The sequence below is a fragment of the Felis catus genome, chromosome B4 (assembly GCF_018350175.1).
Source record: "Felis catus isolate Fca126 chromosome B4, F.catus_Fca126_mat1.0, whole genome shotgun sequence".
NCBI lineage: Eukaryota > Metazoa > Chordata > Mammalia > Carnivora > Felidae > Felis > Felis catus.
Genome location: NC_058374.1, coordinates 35297953 through 35306621, shown reverse-complemented (window position 1 = coordinate 35306621; position 8669 = coordinate 35297953).

Below are 8669 nucleotides of genomic sequence, written 5' to 3'. Positions count from 1 at the left end.
TAAATATAAGTAATTAATAAATACATAAATTTTAAAAATGAAGTAGAAGTAACACTGTGAAGTAACACTGTGATTGCCAAGGCTAGGCCCTAAAAGATACTGTGGCTTTTCTACCTTGTTCTTGTTTGGCTCATTCATTCTAAGGAAGTCAAATACACTTAAAGACACTCAAATACACTTAAAGACACTCAAGCCAACTCTCTGGAAAGGCCCACAGGATAAAAACCTGAAGCCCCCCCACCAATAGCCATGTGAAGAAAGCCATCTTTCAGGCAGGTCCTCCAACCCTCATGGACATCTTGGCCAAAACCTCATGAACAACTGTAAGACAAAACTACCCAGCCAAGTCACTCTTGAATTTCTAACCCTCAAAAACTAGGAAATAATAAGTGTTTGTTGTTTAAGCCAGTAAGTTTGGGGGTAATTTATTGCACAGCAAGAGGTAACTAATACACTTGATGATCACAATTATATCATAATCACTGCTATTCCATCTCCAGAGGTTTTGCAACCTGGGTCACTGTGTTCTGTATCTGGATCTGCTTTGCTTTCCATCTTCCCCACCTGTGCACTGAACTCCATGAAACTTGAGCCATCCCTGGCAGGAATCAGAAGTAGCCTGGTTTGTTTCAGGAAAGGTGACAGAACACATATATCTGGGAGGTTCCGATATAGCTATTGTAATTAATACTCTCTGGGTATTTGTGTATGTGCGTGTGTGTTTAAATATTGGTAAGTCTTCCTTATATTCTCTAGGAGTTCATAAGCCAGAAACGATTAAGAAAAATCCTTGAGAGCAAGGTGCCTCTCTGATTCACCTTTGTCTTCCTCATAGGTCATATTGTGGTAACTTGCACTTGATGGGTGCTCAATTAATATTAGTAGGCAAATGAATGAATATCCATACTCCTGCTGTCCCTATAAACTTGCTCACATATATTTGTATGTACACCTGAGTGCATAAGCCTGCTCATATCTACGCACATACTTTGTGTTAGTTAGGACTAGGATTGGCTATAAGTAACAGAAACCTCCAAAGAGTAGGGCTTAAATAAAGTAGAAATTTGTTTCTTTCATAGAAACTAAGTTGGGAAAGAACAGTGAGGCTTGGTATTGTGACTCCATCAACTGATTAGCTACCCAGGCTCCTGTTTTGCTCCTTTACTGTCTTCACTGCACAGCTTCCACTTCATGGTCCAAGATAACTGCTCAAACCCAGATATTATGTTCATATTCCAGGCATCAGGAAAAAAGAGACAAAAAAGGGTATGCCATCTCCCTACAGGTACAATTTCCAGAAGTCTTACATAGGTATGCCTCATTCTACTGCACTTCACAGATAATACATTTTATAAAATGTTTATTTATTTATTTTGAGAGAGAAAGAGCATAAACGAGGAAAGGGCAGAGAGAGAGAGAGGGAGAGAGAGGATCCCAAGCTCTGTGCTGACAGCACAGAGCCTGACGCAACACTTGATCCCACGACTGCAAGATCACGACCTGAGCCAATATCAAGAGTCAAACACAACCACCTGAGCCACCCAGGTGCCCCCAGATAATGCATTTTCTGCAGACTGAAGTTTTGTGGCCACCCTGCTTTGAGCAAGTCTATCAGTGCCATTTTTACAACAGCGTTTGCTCACATCATGTCTCTGCGTCACATTTTGGTAATTCTTGCAATGTTTCAAAATTTTTCATATTATTATATTGTTATGGTGATCTGTGATAAGTGATTAAGACTTGCTGAAACCTCAGATGATAGTGAGCATTTTTAGCAATAAAGTATTTTTTTAATTATGGTATATCAGGGGTTTTTCTTTAGACATGGTGCTACTGCACACTTAGTAGACTACAGTATAGTATAAACCTAACTTTAAATGCACTGGAAACCAAAAAATTTACTTGACTTGCTTTATTGTGATATTCACTTTGTTTCAGTGGTTTGGAACGGAACTCACAATACCTCCCAGGTGTGCCACATCTGCTTATACCTCACTGGCCAAAACTCAATCACATGGCCACACCTAGTGTCAAAGAAAGTTGGAAAATGTAGCCTTGTACCTGGTTAAAAATAGGGGTGTCCTTTTCCACATAAAAAGAGAATAAAGGGAGGTGCTTCAGTGGCTCAGGACCTGTATGAGCTTTCCTGGCACCAGTGCTGCAGCTGGTCACCAACCTGGTGACCCAGTCTCAGATGAATTATGTGACCCTAATTTGTAGCCAGGTGATATTTACAGAAAAACTTCAGGGGCGGGGCACCTGGGTGGCTCAGTCCGTTGAGTGCCCGACTTCAGCTCAAGCCATGATCTCACGGGTTGTGGGTTCGAGCCCCGTGTCAGGCTCTGTGCTGACAGCTCAGAGCCTGGAGCCTGCTTTGGATTCTATGTCTCCCTCTCTCTCTGCCCCTTTCCCACTCACACTCTGTCTCTTTCTCTCAAAAATAAATAAACATTGAAAAAAATTTAAAAAAAGAGAAAAGAAAAACTTTAGGGGCACCTGTGTGGCTCAGTCAGTTAAGCATACTACTTCGGCTCAGGTAATGATCTCATGCTTTGTAAGTTCAAGCCCCACACTGGGCTCACTGCTGTCAGTGCAGAGCCTGTTTCAGATCCTCTGTCCCCCTCTCTCTCTGCCCCTTCCCTGCTTGTGCGCTCTCTCTCAAAAATAAATAAACATTAATATAAATAAACAAATTAAAGAAAAACTTGAAACCCCCCAGGCTAAAGTACTTTATCCTTGAGTGCACTCCTCCAGACCTTTGCCCTCCTTACCCCTGGCTGCAGAGAGGGTGGAGGGGTGACTTTCTGACACTTTGTCCCATCTGTAGAAGAAAATGAAGAACTCACGGAGCCATCAGTCCACACTGATGGGTTCTCCTCACAGCCCCATGCTCCTGCTCAGATGCTCCTTGTCCCCAGCACTGCCAGTGTTTCATGCCTTTGCCATGTGCTCTGTTCCCTTTCCTGTTCTCTCCCTGTCACTCACCACCTGCTCCAGGGCACTCCAGCCGGAGAAGCTTGTTGACCCAGAGTGTGTGTAAGCTGTCCTGAATACCAAGCCGGGTCGTGCTCCAAGAGCAGGCTGTGAGGAGAGGGCTCCTCAGAGACTCAGGATATAAGTGGGCAGATCAGCTTGGCACACCAACCTTGTTCCCCCTGCCACACCTGTGCTCTGTCCAACATGTCCATGTGAAATGCAAGCTGATTTCTGAGGTGGGGATGGCAATTAAATGGAAAGGAGAGGGGTAAACGAAAGAAGGGGGAAACTGGAGAGGAAGAGTAGAGAGAAAAGCAAGAGACAAGACTGATCAAGAAAAATGCTAAAAATCCTACACACAGAAGAGTGAAGGAAGAGGAAAAAAACAACAGAACGGAGAATCCTAAACATCTCGGAAGCATGTGATTCCAAGTGAACACTTGGGCTGGATTCTCAGTAGCCCCAGGGCTCTACCACCCCCTGCTCAAAGCCTGTGGCCCTTCCTCTGACTTCCTGCTACCTGCCCTTCCAGAGCTCTTTTTGTCTTTTTTTGTTTTTTTAATTTTTAGACTAGTCAAGTAAAGCAGTGGAAGTAGAGAAGGAACAAAGAGATTTGTAACTGGCTGTGATCAATTAATTGTAAAACCACTGTACCCAGACCAGCCCTTCTTAGGCATTTTCAGCTCCTCAGACCTTCCCTGGACTGGATCCCCAGGCTGCCCTGTACTTCTGGGTCAGGGCAGCACCAGGCCGCTCCAAATATAGTTAGTTCATTGTTCATTCCCTCCTTTGAGGAGCCCTAAGGGGAACATTTACCCACTGCAGCTCAGCCCTCACACTCTTCTGCCACTGGCCCTCAGGGAGCCTCTGAGGAGAACCCACAGGGCCACATCCTGCAAGCTCCATCCTGACTGACTAGCACACAGGTGTTCCATTCCTGTGAGCTCCAAGCCCTCACAAGGAGGGCTAGGGATTCAGGGTGAATGGGGCCTGGAGGAGTCTGACTGCCCTCTAAAGCCCAGGCTCTTGAGTAGCTGAGCAAATGGAGGAGCTGCCCCTCTCCAAGCCCCGACTCGGTGTGATCCTCACCTGGTTGCTGCCCCTGCATCTCCAGCCCTGCACAAGTCACAGAATGCCTAGACTGGCTGCTCTTCACTGAAACGCAAAGACCTAGGGGCACTGTCTATGAAACAGCCCTATGGGAAGAATCACACCTATGTCTTATCAACACTCAAAGTGTCTGGGGTTCCTGGCTGGCTCAGTCAGTGAAGCACATGACTCTTGATCTCGAGGTAGTGAATTCGAGTCTTACATTGGGTATAGAGATAACTTAAAAAAAATTCTAAGTCCAATTGTCAATTTACAGGAAATATGCAGGCCAGAGGAACATGTTAAAGAATACTCTTGGGCTCATTTCCTTCCATGGACACCACTTGGTAACACCCACATCAGTATAAATAGCCCAGAAAACAACCGAAGACTGGCAGAATATGCACGCCAGAGCTAAATATAAAGAAGCCACATCGAAGAGGGTAAGAAGGGTGGAAATGTGTTCAGGAGCTAAATGGACCCAGGGACTGTCTGCATTTGAGAGGGACACAACAGGCACAGAGAAGAGAGAGTGGCAGATCCCCAACTGGGCACCACAGGCATGGGGAGACCTGCACAAGGAAGATGAATCTCCAAAACATTTGGCTTTCAAAACTAGAGGGGCCCAACAATCAGGAGGGCTTAACACCTGAACTTTAAAAATGAGTTGGCTCAGCTCTGGGAGAGCCAAGAGGGTAGAGTCTCCACCCTTAAGAGACAGCATAACGAACAGCCCCATTGAGATACAGCATAGAATCAGTAGTTTGAAAAATGCCTGGAGTATATGGGAAGTTATATTTACTAATCTCAGAGTGTGTGATGGAGGAGCAGGGATCACTGGGAGACCTTTCCAAGAACAAAAGAGCTGGCAGGCACCATTTCTTTCCCCCACCTCAGCCAAGAGGCACAGACACCCACAGGAACTGGTGCAGTGGCAACATTCTCCACTTAACTTGCTAACTGTATGCCCTGCCCCTGTGCTCTTCTGCAGACCCACTCCTCCAACCTGGCCTCGGCAGGAATTTTCCCCAGTGGCTACAGGTTCCCCCTGGCAGCTGGTTGGCTAGGACCTTGCTGGCACCATGTGGCCCATCCCTGCATTCTCCTATGGAACTGTCTCCTCCAACATGCCCTTGGTAAGAGTCCATCCAAACCTGCACCACAAGCCTGGCAGTGTGTGAGCAGCCCCAAAAGCAGCCAGCACCACCCTCAAAATGACTACTACCCCAGGGAGAGGGGAAGAAAATGACACACACCAGTTTAACTGCAGCCCCAGCAGTGGAATGGGGGAAAACATCTGGTCTGACTGTAGGCCATGTCCACCATGGAAAGTTTCTCAGAGGATAACACAGGGAGAACACCCAGAAGCTCTGGAAAACACCTAGTGTGACTCAACTCAAACCCGAAGTGGTCCCAGACTGGCCCACTAACAACACAGGGACCAAACCCTACTCACAACAGGCAATGCAGTTGACTAGACTGATGGCAAAAGTGGCTTAGCCACAACAGCAGAGCACACACAACACACATAGGAGAACATACCCACAACACAGCCCTGAAGCACCAGGTTCTAGTGAACAGGGGACACTGCACTGCAGAGCACTATAGGACCTCTTCTTCACAAGGCCACTACTTTCAAGAGTAGGAGACATAGCTGACTTTCCTAACACATAGAAATGACAGAGTTACACAAAATGAGGAAACAGAGTAATATGCCCCAAAGGAAAGAACAGGACAAAATCACAGCAACAGAACAAAACGAAACAGAGGTAAGTAATATGCCTGATAGAGAATTTAAAGGGTCATAAAGACACTCACTAGACTTGAGGAAAGAACTTCAGTGAGACCTTTAACAAAGAGATAGAAAACATAAATAACCAATCAGAGATGAAGAACTCAATAACTGAAATTAAAAATACACTAGAGGGAATAAACAGTAGACCAGAGGAAGCAGAAGAAAGCATCAGAAACACAAGAAAGAGGTGCTGGTGAGGAGTGGAGGAAAAGGAACCCCTGTGCACTGCCGGTGGGAATGCAAACCGGTACAACCTCTGTGGAAACCAGTATGAGGGTGCCTCGAAAAATTAAAAATATAATTACCATATGATCCATTAATTCCACTACTTAGTATTTACCCAAAGAATATGCAAACACTAATTTGGAAAGATATGTGCACCCATGTTTATTTCAGCATTATTTACAATAGCCAAGTTATGGAAGCAGCCCAAGTGTCCATCGATAGATAAACAGATAAAGAAGTGGTGCAGGGATGCCTGGGTGGCTTACTAGGTTGAGCTTCCAGCTCTTGATTTCAGTTCAGGTCATGATCCCAGGGTTGTGGGATTGAGCCCCACATCAGGCTCTGAGCTGATATAGTGGAGCCTGCTTGGGATTCTCTCTGTCCCTCCCCTCTCTCTCTGTCCCTCCCCTGCTCACATGCACTCTCTAAATAAATAAATAAATAAATAAACAAATAAATAAATAAATAAAGAGGGGTGCCTGGTTTTCTCAGTCAGTTGAGCATCTGACTTCGGCTCAGGTCATGATCTCACCATTCATGAGTTTGAGCCCCGCCTTAAGCTCTCTGCTGACAGGATGGACCCTGCTTCAGATCCTCTGTCTCCTTCTCTCTGTCCTTCCCTCTCTCTCTCTCTCTCTCTCTCAAAAATAAATAAACATTGGGGAAAAAAGAATGAAATCTTGCCACTTTCAACAACACCAATGGAGCTAGAGAGTATAATATTAAGTGAAATAATACCAAGACAAATACCATATGATTTCACTCCTATGTGGAATTTAAGGAGCAAAACAAGTGAACAAAGAAAAAAGAGACAAAAACCAGACTCTTAATTTTTTTTCATGTATTTTAGAGAGAGAGAGAGAGAGAGAGAGAGTGCTTGCAAGTGGGGGAGAGGGAGAGAAAAAGAATCTCAAGCATGCTCAGTGTGAAGCTGGTCATGGGTCTTGACCCCATGATGCTGGGATCATGACCTGAGCCAAAACCAAGAGTTGGATGCTCAACCATCTGAGCCACCCAGGTGCCCCTAGACTCTTAACTATAGAGAACAAACTGGTGGTTACCAGAGGGGAGGTAGGTGGGGGAATGGGTGAAACAAGTGAAGGGGATTAGGAACACACTTTATCATCATGAGCACTGAATAATGTATAGAATTATTGAATCGCTATACTGTAAACCTGAAACTAATATAACACTGTGTGTTAATTATATTGGAATTAAAAAAAAAGAAAAGAATACTGTAGGAATGCAATGAGCAAGTTCCAGACTGGGAATGTTCTACAGGTCAAACCTAGTTTTTTCTCCAAATAAATTTCAAGAAACAAAAAAAATAAGGAGGGAGGAGGGGGTAGGGATCACAGGCAGACAGATCCAGAGGTGTGGCTGAACTGACCTTCAGTCATCACCATTAGAAATCAGAACCATTATCTACCTCCCTGCAGAACCTGGACAGCAACAGCGAGCAGCTAGTGATGGAGCATTCATAAATGGAAGACAGGGTTGCAGTCCCACGGGAATGGAAAGAAAGAACCATGTGCACAACCATCCTAGCCCTCCCCTAGCTTTGTTTTGCTTGCGAGCTCTGATGCCAGGGTCTGAAGTGTAGAGTCAGGATTTCTCAACCTCGGCACTACTGACATTTTGAGCAGGATAGTCTTGTGGGTGGCCATGTTGTCCACTAGGATGCTTAGCAGCATTTCTGTCAATAGCACCCCATCCCACCCTGCCTCCCAAGCTGGAACAACCAAAAATGTTACCACACATGGCCAAAATGTGGGGGCACCATTGCCCCTGTTGAGAACCACTGGGGTAGACATTCCTCTAACCCTCTGAGTTAGACAGAGTAGCAGGAGTACCAGAATTCCCATTTCCTGAATGCTGGGCTTCACAGTTCTGAAGAGGCCCCATGAGCAGAAGCTGAGTTTCTCATACTCAATCTCTGCTTCCCTCTTTTTAATCCCAAACCCCTTCCTAGCAGTGGAGATGCTTAGATTCTCTATGTAATCATATCTCATTGCCAATTGGCATCACCCTGATTTGTATATAGGGAAGATGTGTTCATTTCTTTAAACTTTTTTTTTAAGAATCTTTATGCCATTTCTTTAAACTTTTTCTTTTTTTAAGAATCTTTATGCCCAAGGTGAGACTCAAACTCATGACCCTGAGATCAAGAATCACATGCTCTACCTATTGAGCCAGCCAGGTGCCCCTCTGTTCATTTTTTTATAACCTGGGAGTAGGGAAACTTCTATGAACCAAAATTCAGAGGCAATTTTTTCAAAGGATTGATACATTCAGTTACATACCATTAAAAATCTTTTGCATGGCAAACAAAACAAAACAACCCTACCTGTTAAGTCAAAAGACAAATGAAAAGGTGGGGAAAAAATGATTTCACTTGATATCACAGCTCAAGATTGAATATCCCTACTATACAATACTCCTGAAAAGCAAAAGGAAAATACCAAAAACCAAGCCCTACAGAAGCATGGGCAAAATATAGACAAACAAGTTACAGAAGAAGAAATGAAAATGGACTTTAAACATATGAAAAGTTCATTTCATTCATAAGAGAAATTCAATCTAA